A 15718-nucleotide genomic window follows, 5' to 3' on the forward strand; every position below is an offset into this window, starting at 1 on the left:
ATCACTACATATGCTAAGGCAACTCGGTTAAGGAATTTAAAAGAAGAAAACTAGGCAAGAATTGGAATTTCCACATTTAGCCCGTGTACGCACTTCACCTCGCGTACACGACGCTCACATATCACATGTTGTTACAACAGTACAGAATCCTAAGGGGATTTCCCCCACACAAAGTTAGATAAGTCACTTCAAATCTCGCTCAATCAATCGATAAGGATGCCTTTCCCTCGATTTTCCGACTCCGAATGGCCCAAATCTAGCCAAAAGCAATTACATATCATGAATACAACTACAAGAAACTAATTTAAATCATAAATCTACGACTTTAGCAAATAATCAAAAAATCGCCCAAAAATGTCGACCCGGGCCCATGTCTTGAAATCGGGTAAAAGTCATAAAATACGAACACCCATTTGATATCGAGTTCACCCATACCAAAATTACCAAAATCCGACACCAAGTCATCACTCAAATCCCCAAATTAAACTCTCCAAATCCCTAGAGTCAATCTCCCAAACTCCACCTTAAACACACACAATCTAGGTGGAAAAATCAATGGGGGAAACAAGATTATTGATAAAAAATCAGTACAAGAGATTTACCTCAAAATTCCCTTGAAAATGCTCTAAAAAATCGCCAAGCCCGAGCTCAAAAATATCCAATAATGATGAAAATCACGAACCCTTGATTTAATAGAGTCTGCCCAAGATTTTTGCTTTTGCAGTCCAAAATCCGCTTCTGCGGTATCGCTTCTGCGGTGAATTCTCCGCATCTACGGAGTTCACTTAGACTCCCAGATTCCGCACCTGCGCGCAAATCTCCACATCTGCGGTCCCTCGTCCGGGAAGCCTTGGCCTCCCCAGCACCCTCACTCACTCTGCTTCTGCGATCACCCTTCCGCAGAAGCGGCTTTGCTTCTGCGGCCTTCACGTCGCATCTGCGACCACTGTCCATCCTCCTCGCCCTCGCATCTATGACTCAAAGCTCGCTTTTGCGAGACCGTACCTGTGGCCAACCCCACCGCAGGTGCGAAGACACCAGAACCAGCCCAGTACCAGAAAATCCTCTAAGTCCAAAAATGATCCGATGATTACCCGAATCACACCCGAGGCCCCCGGGACCTCAACCAAAAATACCAAAAGGTCTTAAAACATCATACGGATTAGTCGAGCCTTTAGTTCACATAAAACAATGCTAAAAAAAACAAATTGCATATCGATTCAAGCCTAATGAATTTTAAAACTTCAAACGTCTACATCCGATGCCGAAACCTATCAAATCAAGTCCGATTGACCTCAAATTTTGCACACATATCATAATTGACATTACGGACCTACTCCAACTTCCGGAATCGGAATCTGACCCCAATATCAAAAGGTTCACTCCCGGTCAAACTTTCCAAGAATCATCCAATTTTCCAACTTTCGCCAAATGATGCTAAAATGTCCTACGGACCTCCAATCCAACATCCGAACACGCACCTAAGACCAAAATCACCCTACAGAGCTATGAGAACCGTCGAAACTCCATCCCGAGTAGTCTTCACACAATTCAAACTACGGTCGATTCCTACGACTTAAACCTCCATTTTAGGGATTATGTGTCCCATTACACTCCGAAACCAAAAACAAATCCTTTCGGCAAGTTACATAGCCACAAAATGAAGTAGAGGGAGCAATAAATAGGGGTTCGGGGCTACTACTCTCAAAACGACCGGTCGGGTCGTTACAAGCAGGGGTCGCAGAAGCGGGTAAGTGGACCACAGAAGCGAAGTCGCACCTGCAACGGATCGATCACAGAAGCGGAAAGTGTGAGGGACGGCTGCGTCGCAAAAGCGGCAATGTTTGCCACAGAAGTGTGTCTGTAAAAGCATACCTTTTGTTCGCAAAATCGAGAGAAGCTGCAGAAGTGAGGAGGAGCATTGCATCTGCGGAGCCGCAAAAGCGGCAAATGCACCGCAGATGCGAAAGGTAGCTGGGCAGTGTGTTCTTTTAAGAACATGATTTTGCCCATTTTCTTTCATTCTCTCTTGGTTTGGGCGATTTTTGGAGAGCTTCAAGTGGAGGTTTTCATCATCTATGGCAAGGTAAGTTATTCCCGCCTATTGTGAGTTAAATACATAGATTCTATAAGGATTTAAACATGGAAATTAGTAAGAATTGTAAGGTTTTTGGTAGAAAACCTAGAAATTGGTATTTTTGGATTTTTACCACGAAATTGGTCATGAAAATTGGAATGAATTATATATTGTTTTTCGTGGTGTTATGGGTAAAGTTTATCTTCGAAAATTTTTGAAATCCAGGCACGTGGGCCCGAGGGTTGATTTTATTGACTTTGCGAGCGGAGTTGGGAATTTTTATAAATTATTAAATTGTAAGCAATGGAGTATATTTTGATTGATTTACATATTGTTTGACTAGTTTCGGATCGATGGGCTTTGGTTTGAGGTGTTAGAGAGGCGCGTGAGCCGGTTATGGAACTTCGGAGCGAGGTAGGTCTCCTGTCTAACCTTGAGAGGGGGAAACTACCACTAGGTGAAATTTATTGTTATATGCAACTAGTTGTGGGTGCTACGTACGCACGAGGTGATGAGAGTCCGTACGTAGGTAAAACATGTTTATGTCCGGGTAGACTTAGGACTTTATCATGTAATAATTGAATTATTTGAACTCGTTCTGCTGGCTTAATTAATTAAAGTTATAACTGAATTTGATTTAGAAATAAATATATGTATACTAGGACGAGCCTTAACACTTTGAGTTGTGGGCAATTTATTTGAGGAACGGTAAAGATTATATTCATTTTGTGCTCATTCGCTGTATTGTAAACACATCTCGTAATTCGGCAACTTCCTTCCTTTTCATGTGGAGCAGGCCGAACAACTCAGCAATATATAGATGCATTTATGGTTCGTGCCGCATGACCCTCGGCAATGTAGATATTATTCTGGATCGGGTCAAACGACCTCGGCAGAATCGTGCGTTATATCGCTAGTAGTCCGAATGTGCACAAGATAAACCTTCCACTGATGCCCGACATTTTATGTTATTTCTTATTTATTTGGTATTAACACTTGGCATTTTCTGAGATATTAAGGTAGAATACAAGATCGAGAAATTTATGCTTTAAAGGAAATAATTGGAAAATTATGAAATTACATATTTACTCCACTATAGATGTGCATTTCATATATGTTATGATTTATCATATTATTTACTTGGACCTCTAGTAAGTGTCGATGTCGACCCCTCGTCACTTCTTCTCCGGGGTTAGGCTAGATACTTACTGGGTACCCGTTGATTTACATACTCATGCTTTACTCATGCTACGTAAATCAACGCGTACCCAGTAAGTATCTAGCCTAACCCCGAAGAAGTAGTGAAGAGGGGTCGACATTGACACTTACTAAGGGTCTAATAAAGCAATATAATAAAACATAAGCAGATATGAGGCATACGACAATGATGGGGTAAATGTGTAAGTTACATAATCTTCCAATTTTTTCTTTCAAAGCATAAATTTCCAAATCTTGTATTCTACCTTAACATCTCAGAAAAATGTCAAGTGTCATTATCAAATAAATAAGGAATACCATATAAAATGCCGGGCATCAGTGGAAAGATTAACTCGTGAATATTCGGACTACTAGCGATATAACGCACAATTCTGCCGAGGTTGTTCGGCCCAATCCAAAATAATGTATTCACTACCGAGGGTCGAGCGGAATGAACCATAGATGAATCTATATACTGCCGAGACGTTCGGCCCGCTCCACAAGAAAAGGAAGGAAGTTACTGAATTACGACACACGTGGTTACAATACAACGCATGAGTATAAAAATTATATAATCTTTACCATTTCACAAATAACTCGCCCACAACTCAAAGTGTTAAGGTTTGGGCTAGTGTACATATATTTATTTCTAAATCGATTTCAATTATAACTTCAAATAATTAAGCGAGCAGAATAAGTTCAAATAATTCAAATATTACATGATAAGATCCTAAGTCTACCAGACATAAATATGCTGTAGCTACGTACGGATTCTCGTTACCTCATGCGTATGTAGCTCCCACAACTAGTTGCACATAACAATAAATATCACCTAGGGGTAGTTTCCCCCTCACAAGGTTAGACAGGAGACTTACCTCGCTCCGAAGTTCCATAACCGGATCCAAGGCCTCTCTAACACCTCAAACCAATGCCCTTCGATCCAAAACTATTCAAACAATATGCAAACCAATAAAAATATATTCTAATACCCATAATTAATCAATTTAAACAATTCCCAACTCCGCTCGAAAAGTCAATAAAGTCAACCCTCGGGCCCACATGCCCGGATTCCGAAATTGTTTGAAGATAAACCTTACCCATAACACTACGAACTCAAACATAAAATTTATTCCTAATTCCATGTCCAATTTCGTGGTCAAAATCCAAAAATACCAAATTCTAGTTTTTACCAAAATCCCAAATTTCTACTAATTTCCATGCTTAATTCCATATACAAACCATGTATTTAACTTGTAATAGGTGGGAATAACTTACCTTGTGTTGCTTGCTGAAAATTTCCTCTTGAAGCTCTCTAAAAATCGCCTCAACCAAGTGAAAATGAGAGAAAATGGGCCAAGTCCCGCTTTTAAAGGAACACCTCTGCCCAGACAACCTTTTCTCTCATGTGGAACAGTAGCCGCTTCTGCGGAAGCCACCTCTGAGATGCGGCTTCCTCCAAGGTGCCAGCTTCCGCTTCTGTGGCCTCTCAATCGCAGATGCGCATCCGCTTCTGCGAAAATTACCCGCATCTGCAGACTCCCTAGCTCGAGCAGGCTTCCGCACCTATGCGCCCACGACCGCACCTGCGGCTCCGCAGGTGCGCCACAACACCCGCCCATGTGATTTTCCAACCCCAGACCACCTCCGCTTCTATGCTCCTTCGCCCGCATCTGCGCGCCCACGGGTGTGGTAAACTCCTCGCACCTGCGTCTCCAATCAACCTTAAGCCCAACTGCTTCTGCAACACCAGGGCCGTTTCTACGGTCTTGCACCTGCGGCCCTTTCCACGCAGGTGCGATTGCACCAGATCCCAGCTGCCTTAGCATTTCTTCCAAGTCCAAACTCGATCTGTATTCAATTCGATTCGCACCCGAGGCCCCCGAGACCCCGTCGAAACATACCAATACATCCCAAAACATGATACGGACATAGTCGAAGTTTTGAATCATGCTAAACAACATCGAAACTACGAATCGACAATCGACAATCGAAATCTTTCTTTAAACTTTCAAACTTTCAAACTTTGACGAACACATCCGAAGCATACCAAAATATTCCGGAATGACGCCAAACTTTGCGTACATGTCACAAATCACGATACAAACCTATCCCAAGGCTCGAAACTCCAAATGGACATCGATAATACCAAAATTCATTTCAAATCAAACTTAAGAATTTCTTAAACTACCAAAATGCTAACCTTCCATAATAGGTGCCGAAATGCTCCCGGACCACCCAATACTCGACCCGAACATACGCCCAAGTCCGAAATCATCATACGAACCTATTAGAATCTTTAAATCCCACTTCCGAGGTCTTCTACTCAAAAGTCAAACCTTAGCCAATTCTCCCAACTTAAAGCTTCCAAAATTAGATTTTTCCTTCCAAATCAACTCGGAACCTCCCGAAATTCAATTCCGACCACACATACAAGTCATAATACCTGAAATAGAGCTACTCAGGCCTCAAACCGCCGAATGACATGCTAGAGCTCAAAATGACCGGTCGGGTCGTTACATTCTCCCCCACTTAAAACCTATGTTCGTCCTCGAACGTGCTAAGGACTGCTTCGGAGTTGTCCAAAATCACTATTTAACACCTTGTGCACCTACCCATGCCACCACAATCCAGTTGAACACATTAGCTCGAGTCAGACTATAGATCCTCCCTTTTATTTAGTCAATACACCTTAGAACCAAATTCCAACCTCCTAATTTCTCTACAAGTCTTGATTCTAACATACGAACACCGTGCCAATCACCACACACTGTACCAAAACATGATCATGAACCTATGCTGAAATTACACCATACACCACATAAGTCGGTTGCCCATAATAACATCCTCCGTCAACAATAACTGTAATTTCACGAATCTGATGCCCGCAATACACCCCATAACACATATAAGCCCTGTTTCAATTCTCGTTGTACTGCCACGAAGAAAGAGATGTGTAGAAACTCATAACCACCTGCCGAATCAATAAATCATAGTCTCTCCTCCAGACAAGAATCATTACCTCATTCTAAACTAAATAACGATATTTGCTCTTACATATACCTTATATAAATATGATTGCACTAATTTCAGGTCCAATAATCTCGTCTCACCCAGTACAAACTGCTCTGGCAATGAGCCACCTCAGACACTGCCAAAAATCTTATATGACGCCTACAATGCGCCAACAAGCTACAAACTCGAATGTGATATTTATGGGCGAACTAACTCTGGAGAAGGACTACCCAACCTGCATAACGAATAAAATGGCCGAATAGATGCTGTGAACCTACCTCGGGTATGAAAACAAGGCACATAAAATAAGTCTAAGGAACTATGCTCAACATCTCGTTGTTGCGGCGTGCAACCCGATCCGACATGACATTGTTGCGACGTACAATCCCATTAACATGACACTGTTGCGGCGTGCAACCCGATCCACATAACATGCCTATGGCGGCGTGCCACCCGATCCAGACAATATACCAGTGGCGGCGTACCACCCGATCCGCATATAACATCAAGAAGAAAAACACACATATCAAGCCGTAACGCTTATACTTACGAAATGCCCGAATATCGACCACAAGCACGCCAAGTGCATAATACAAATCCTGGGGAGACGGATAGCGCCATACGCTAAGAAACCCAAGCTCAACTAAGGTGCAATAATGACCTGCATCTCTAGAGCCATTTTGCTAACATAACACCACAAGCTACACGGGACCTCAACACGTGTGCGAATAATCAAGCCGTCTCACAACCCACATGGCACAATAGATATTACACGGAATAGCTGACGATGATAATAACATCCCATGCTCGACGAATCCTCTGTAAGCAATGCTATGACGAACGAACATATCCGACCTGACGTAGAGCACACACTCATATTAGACCCACCAACGAACCTCACATCGATTCTAATCATACCATATTGGGCCAATAACCTTCCAAAGATCCACAATGGCCCTATTCATGACACATAAGAATATCCGTCAAATCCGAAACAAACTCACACGGTCCACAACCCAAGGAATAGGATGCCTCTCAGGCATAAACTCTCGCATTTGCGATATTACCATAACCTCCATACTTGGTTTTACTCTTTCACAATCAAATGACTAACAGGCCATGCTTATACAATCTTCTCGGGGGGCACGCTCCCACGACCCTCCGTACCAGGTAGCGAAATCTGCACCTCCATACCACCAATAGTACTAATTCTCTAAGGCAAATCACAATCCACAAATCAATACACAATGCCTCTTCCATGGAACACCATTCTTAGGCGACACTAAGATAATGCCAGCTTACTCTAAACATCTGAATTCTTCCCTGCTCATCTGAGCTCGTGACATTCTTATCAACACCGAACCGCAACATTGATCCTCAACTTCCAATTCCTATGCCGCTTACTGCACCCATTATACTGCTACACGAGAGTATAATAATTCATCATAACTCCTGAACTACTAGTAGAATGAACACTCATTGGCTAGAAACCTCTCACTTAACTCATTTCAGAAGAACCAATGCAACACACAACTGAATTCCCAAACCGTAGAAAATACAAACCTCAAGTCGTGATCTAGACCGTCATGACTCTTCCGGAATCCATTTACACAACAAGGCCATTTGAATCAAATACCTCCCAAATCAATCAAGTTACAGTGGCTGTCAAGCCCGCACGTACATCCACAACTATATGTATAACTTCACACGCCGAAGGAACTGATCATTTCCATAATCATGCCGATTCAACCGTTACTAACTGACCTAACTTCTTTCAATTTACTCTGGACTTGCCTCAGAAATAATAATACCTCCATTCAAAACATACGAACCCAATTTGCACTTATCCCGAGTGACCCGAATCGCGAGACCGCATCGTCTTGATGCCCATTGTCATGACCCAAAATCCAACTAGTCGTGATGGCACCTAACCCAACCTGTTAGGTAAGCCAATTACCAACTAACCAATTTCAATAATAATTATTAAAGCAATTTAAGTGAATAAAGGTCTTAATCTTGTACAATCCCCAAGAACCGGTAGTACAAATCATGAGCTTCTAAGAATAGAGTATACAAAGTGGAAATGAAATAAATACATAGTCTGTTTGAATAATACATAAATAGAGCTTTTATAAATCTAAAGCTACCCTGAACAAGAGGCAGCTACAAAAGGAACACAGGTACATCTTCAAGTCCCGCAACCATCGAGCACAGCAACAACAACAGCCAATATCTGCACGCAATGTGCAGAAGTGTAGTATCAGTACAACCGACCCCGTGTACTGAGTAAGTAACAAACATAGCCGTAGGTTGAAATTAGTGACGAGCTTCTACCAATGGTGGGTCCATAACCAATAGTCCACAACAGTCCATAACAACATAAAGCAAGTAATACCAGAAGTAACTCATAGATAAAATGCTCATCCAAATCATGATTTAAAAAAAAATATAGTTCTTTCTTTCAAATACATCAGTGAAAATCCAAATCGTTTGCCGAAGTTGCCAAAAATATGAATAGTTTGAAAACAACAATTTCTCCCAAAATCTTTTCAATAATAAATAAGATGTTTCATTTTCCTTCCGGATAACCCGTGTAAAACAAATGCATCACTATGCCCATCTGTAAAAATTGTGTGAGAAATCATGAATGATGTGATGTTGTATAGCATGAGAAAAATACATCTATATGCCCGTATGTCATGTGTGCATGCCAATGCGATGCAACTTAGTGATAAAATCATAAACAGCCCCTCGGGCAGAACATCGCTCATATACAGCCCCTCGGGCAAACCTCACAGTCACTCATGCTACTCGGGCATACCTCACAATCACTCTTGCCACTCGGGCATACCTCACAATCACTCATGCCTCACACGCACTCAGCACTCGGCACTCGGCACTCGCACTCAGTAGGTACCTGCGCTCACTGGGGGTGTGTACAGACTCCGAAGGAGCTCCTTCGGCCCAAGCGCTATAATCTGCACGGACAACTCACGTGCTATAATAATAAAGTATGCTGCAGGCGGGCAACCCCGATCCACACTCATCCTCACAATCAGGCCCTCGGCCTCACTCAGTCATCATCATCCAATTACAAGTTCAACCATACTAATTTCACTCAATTCCGACTCCGAATCGGTATTCAAACTCGAGAAATTCGTTTGGTAACATTATAGAAATTTCCTTCTATTTATCTTGAAGATTCGATAATCTTACACCAAATATGAAGATTAATTCATGAAATATAATCACAAGGGAGTTAAGAACACTTATCCCAAGTTGTGTGAAAAATTTCCTCTCTAAAATCGCCCGAACCGAGCTCCAAAATGTCCAAAATGAGAAAAATCTCGGAACCCTCATTTTTAACACTGCCCAGGCATTTTCGCACCTTCGGTGCCTGGGCTCGCACCTGCGCATCCGCTTTTGCGGACAAAAATACGCACCTGCGGAAACAACCAGACTTCAAAACCTCCCATCTGCGGCCCTTTTTTCGCATCTGCGGGCTCGCAGATGCGCATTCCCCTTCGCAGCTGCAGTCGCCTCACGCCAGCCCCAGCCCGCATCTGCGCCAACACCTTCGCACCTGCGGCCTCGCAGATGCGGAAAATTCCTCGCACCTGCGAGCACTGCCCAATTCCCCACTTGGCCACTTCTGCGACTGATCTCACGCACATGCGGCTTCGCACCTGTGATAAAAAGTTTCGCAGGTGCCATCACACCAGTAGGCAGCAGCCCTAGCATTTCCTTAAGTCCAAATTTGATCCGTTAAACATCTGAATCTCACCCGAGCCCCCTCGGAACCCGTCCGAACATACCAACAAGTCCCATAACATAACATGGACCTACTCGAGGCCTCAAATCACACCTAACAACATCGAAACGACGAATTACACCTCAATTCGAAATCATTGAACTTTGAAACTTCAAATTCTATAACTTGTGCCGAAACACATCAAATCACGTCCGATTGACCTCAAATTTTGCACACACGTCACATTTCACATTATGGACCTATTCCAATTTCCAGAATCGGATTCTGACCCCGATATCAAAAAGTCAACCCCCCGGTCAAACTTCCCAAAAATTCAACTTTCGACATTTCAAACCTAATTCCACTACGGACCTCCAAATAATTTTCCGTACACGCTCCTAAGTCCAAAATCACCATACAGAGCAATTGGAATCATAATAATTACATTCTGAGGTCGTTTACACATAAGTCGACATCCGATCACTATTTTAACTTAAGCTTTAAACCTTGGAACTAAGTGTTCCAAAACCTCATTGGACCCGAACCAATTACCCCGGCAATTCACACAATAACTGTAAAGTACAATTTGAGAAGTAAATGGGGAAATAGGGTTGTAATACTCAAAACGACCGGCCAAGTCGTTACACCCATGAACCATCACATAGCCTTCTCAAGCGCACAATAACATCTCCAACTGGTACACCCATTTTGCAAGACCTTCTACGAATCCGAAGCTATTTCTTCATTTACTCCAATACTGCACCGCATACCCAATGGTGACATAGAACATTCTAAGTTTCGTTCGCAATCCACTGCGATAACTCTGTCCTTAACCACACAACGAACCCGAAATCCTTAGGCACTGTACTTTAATTCTTAAACCCACTAGGGCCGTTGTTGAGAGCCACCCACTCTGATCTGATCCCGAACATAACCGAACTCCAACGCTCTGCAAGCACATGAACACCATCTCAAAGAAGAAACATACTGAATTCTTTCCCTTGTACCTTACGTCCACAAGAAGCATAAACTCTGAGTCTTCCCAAATCCTGCACCTCAATCGATAAGGAGAAGTAAAGCACACATTCATCGAGTTCCTTGTTCGAATTACTCCTGACATTTCCTTTTTCATAGTCATAATTAATCCACCAGCGCATTGATAACCAGAAACCGCACAAGCAGACAACCACGCGATCCAATCGTAGACGGTGGGACTGCACCATATAGCTTTAAGCTACCATCACATAATGTAGAGCCCACAATGATTCCTCCTTCTCAATTACCATTATCTCATACCTTTAACTTGTCAACTTTCTCGAAGTCTTTTGTTAAGCTCTTCATGAACATTCCGAATCATCAGTCACAATCATACATTCGACCTCCTACCGGGTAGCAAGTAGTATTCTTTGCAGAAGCTTCACCAACATCACGTAACTGCTAACCTGCTCACAGGAGATAACCCACCTGTGGAATTCCATGCCGACATCTTCCAACGGTGCTGCACTAGGTACAACTACTACAATCAGTAAACCCTCCTAAGCCCATGCTCGTCCACCGGCTGTACAAGTCTGTTCCTTCCCCATTGACATCAACTGAAAGTTCAATAATATCTTCTAAATTCAAGTCATATTGCATCTGAAACGGTAATCAAATGTTCACACCCCTCTTCATTTCAAGCAAACTCCTTTATGCTATATTCAATCTCTCTTTGTACAGTAACCATCATTCCAAATAAAGTCCGTAGACCAAATCACCTTCCATCACAATTTCCAAACTATTTTACACTTTCTCAAGGCACGCGGCTATCCTACCGCATTATCCATATGCTAGTCTGCTACTCTTACTTCGGTTAAACCATCTCCTTTAAGCAACTCCTCCACCCATGTTATTTATACTTGATCTGCTAGTAATTCAACTACCGCGAGACACTTCGCGCCATGTCCTCCCTCATACTTTGCTGCCCAACTGCTGCCTTATACCAACTCCATATTTGTAGCACCAGAGCTAATGAATTGCCACCAACTCTAAACCTCATAGAAGATCATATTTCTCGAGCCATAAACATTAGAAATACTAATTCAATCCTAAACTGTTGCACACTGCTATCTCAGACCACCGCCCCTCAGTCACCATTGCACAACACCCTACCCCGAAGGCAAAATCAAGAAGACCATAACACCGGCGATCCGTAATGCGTTCAAACGAGGATGACGACACCGTATCACAATGAAAATTCCACCATGCTCAAAAATACCAAGTGTCGTTACTCCATCAACCAAAACCTAAACATCCATAGTCCTATTGCCTTTCCATTACTGGAATTAAATGTTGGACCTCTAAATCATTCACTGAGAAATCCTCCTTTCGAGCCATTCACTACCGCGATCCATAAATAAGCTCTCTACCATTATACTAACATTGCGCGATAACAACGCATAGACATCATAGCCATCCGTGCACAGTCTCGAAACCATATGGAATACAGATACTGAGTTGGAACAAAAGAACATGATTTTGCAAGGCGACAATAATAGCATGCCCGTACACGCAGGGAAAAACATCTTGCACTATGTCTACAGTACCAATACAACTCCTCGATGCCCAATTGATAACAAGTGGCCCACTTTGCGTAAGATTGAGTAGGAAGGAAATAAAGGCACAAGCCTCAATGGAATCAAACCGCACGATGAGGAAATCAAGAAGGGAAGTGCTCCTAACAGTCCTGTAGCCTCTCGAAGATAAGTACAGACGTCTCCATAGCGATCCACAAGACTTTACTAGACTTGCTCATGACTCGTGAGACCCAAGTGAACCTAAGGCTCTGATACCAAGTTGTCACGACCCAAAATCCTTTATAGGTCGTGATGGCGCCTAATGCCGCCGTCAGGCTAGCCAACGTTGATTTACCAATTTATTTACTCATTTTATTACTTTCGAAATCATAATCTCCATTACCTAAATGGAATTTACAGGGTAAAATGATAATAACTATGTGAACTAAAATAACGAACAACCAGTAGGAACCCCCAAAATCCGGTGTCACAAGTGCATGAGCATTTTTCTAAGGAGTACAATAATAATACAATATCTGTCCCGAATGTAATAAGATAGAATAAAATAAATAGTACAATGGAGACTCGGTGGATTGCGATATGTAGCCTGGAATGCAGCTCAAAAAAGTCTCCTCAACTGGTGTGCCTACGCGCCAAGGTGATCATCAAATGAACCTGTCAAATCCTGCACATTAATGCAGAAGTGCAGCATGAGTACGTAAATCAATGCGTACCCAGTAAGTATCTAGCCTAACTCTGGAGAAGTAGTGACGAAGGGTCAACATCGACACTTACTAAAGGTCCAATAAAGCAATATAATAAAATATAAGTAGATATGAGGCATACGGCAATGATGGGGTAAATCTGTAAGTTAACCCAAACTCCCTCTGTATAACGCCATGACGGCACCTAGTCTCTATGACTAGGTAATCCTAACAAATTACAGAAATAACAATACGAAAGTAAAACTTAGCAACTAATAGCAGTGGATAACTGAATAACTAGTAACAATGCCGCTCGGCAGATACAATAACCGATACTCTATAATACACAGTCTTCCCAAAACCTGGAACATCATATGTCACAAGCTACATAAGGAAACTAGTATCTCTATACAGCAGAGTCTAACAAAAGGAGTACGGAAGGTAAATGACATAGGAGAGAATATAGGGGGACTCTGAGGTCTGCAGACGCGACAGATGTACCTTGAAGTCTCCGTACAGTAGCAAGCACTCTCAGCTAACAGCGGGGCTGATAAGAAGCACCTGGATATGCACACAAACCATGTGCAGAATAGTAGTATGAGTACACCATAACGGTACCCAGTAAGTGCTAAGCCTAAACTCGGTAGAGTAGTGACGAGGTCAGGTCCGGACCCTACTAGGATATAAGAACAAGATAGATGATATAATAAAAATGAAGTAAAACGGAGAATTTAACAGAAGAAATTCACAGAGAAATAACAACACACAAACAATGTGATAACAACAGGTGGAGCTCCCGAGATACCGTCCGTAGTCCCAAAAGTAAATACTCAACAGGGGATCTCCCGAGTCTCGTAGTCCCAAATGTATATATGTGAGGAGATATCCCGAGGTATCGCCTCGTAGTCCCAAGAGTACATGTACAGGGAGAACTCCCGAGGAACCGCCTCCCTTCTCAAAAGTAAATATGCAGGGAGAACTCCCGAGGAACCGCCTCGTAGTCTCAAAAGTAAATACACAGCTCAAACCGCTAAATACAATAGTTAACAGCAAGATTTCTACAGTTATACTGATAAAGAGCAAGGAAAAGCAGGAAATCAACTAGGCATGCTTCACAGAGTTCAAATAATACAGTTAAAGCATGTAGGCATGCGATATTAGACTAAACAGAATAGCTACACATATTGGAATAGCTCGATTAAGAATGAAAACAGGCTAATACACATTTAAATGGTATAACTCAATTTATAGGAAAACATATTACTACTCAGTAAAATAAATCGGGTTTTACAAAAAATAGCCTGTATACGTACTCGTCGCCTCACGTACATGGCGCTCACATATCACAACAGTACCAAATCCTAAGAGAATTTCCCCCCACACAACGTTAAGCAAGCCATTTACCTAGAACCAAGCTCAATCAATCGGTAACAATGCCTTTTCCACGAATATCCGACTCTAAATAGCCAAAATCTAGCCAAAAATCAATTACATACCATAAATACAACTATAAGAAATTAATCTAATTAATTAAATCAAAGCTAAAGCAAGAAATTAGGAAATCACCCCAAAAGGTCTCCCAGGCCCACGTCTCATAATCGGGTAAAAGTCATAAAATATGAACACCCATTCGCTCACGAGTTCACTCGTACCAAAATTATCCAAATTCAATGTCAAAATCGCAATCAAAACCCAAAATCTTAGTTGAAAAACTTCTTCCCATTTTCTCCAAATTTTCAATCCCAATCCAAAATTAAAAGATGAAATTAGTGATAGATTAGTGGAATATAACCATAAATGGGTTAAGAATCGTTACCCAAAAGCTTCCTCTGAAACTCCCTCGAATAATCACCCAATCCGAGCTCTCAAAGTCCCAAAATAAAAAATGAGATCAAACCTTCGAAATTGATCTTTTCTGCCCAGTGATACCGCATCTGCAGACCACCAGTCGCACCTGCGGAATTTCCATCACAAGTGCGGAGATGGATTAAGGTCTAAATATTCGCTTCTGCGGATGACCTTCCGCATCTGCGACTCTACCCAGGCCACCCCTTTTCGCTCCTGCGGTCAATCCTCCGCATCTGCGGATGCGCAGATACAGCTCTTATTTCGCACCTGCGTTCATAGACCAGCTTGACCAAATTGCACCTGCGCTCCTCCTTCCGCACATGCGACCCTACACCTGCGGTCTCCCCTCCGCAGGTGCGAAAACACCAGAAACCAAAAAATCTTCAACAACTAGCCTAAGTCCAAATTCAATCCGATAAGCATTCAAAACACACCCGAAGCCCCAGGACCTCAACCAAATATACCAACAAGTCTTAAAATACCATACAAACTTAGTCGAGCCCTCAGAACACGTCAAATAATAACAAAAACATGAATCACACTCCAATCCAAACTTAATGAACTTGAAACTTTAAAA

This window comes from Nicotiana tomentosiformis, chromosome 2 (assembly GCF_000390325.3).
Source record: "Nicotiana tomentosiformis chromosome 2, ASM39032v3, whole genome shotgun sequence".
In the NCBI taxonomy this organism is placed as follows: Eukaryota; Viridiplantae; Streptophyta; class Magnoliopsida; order Solanales; family Solanaceae; genus Nicotiana; species Nicotiana tomentosiformis.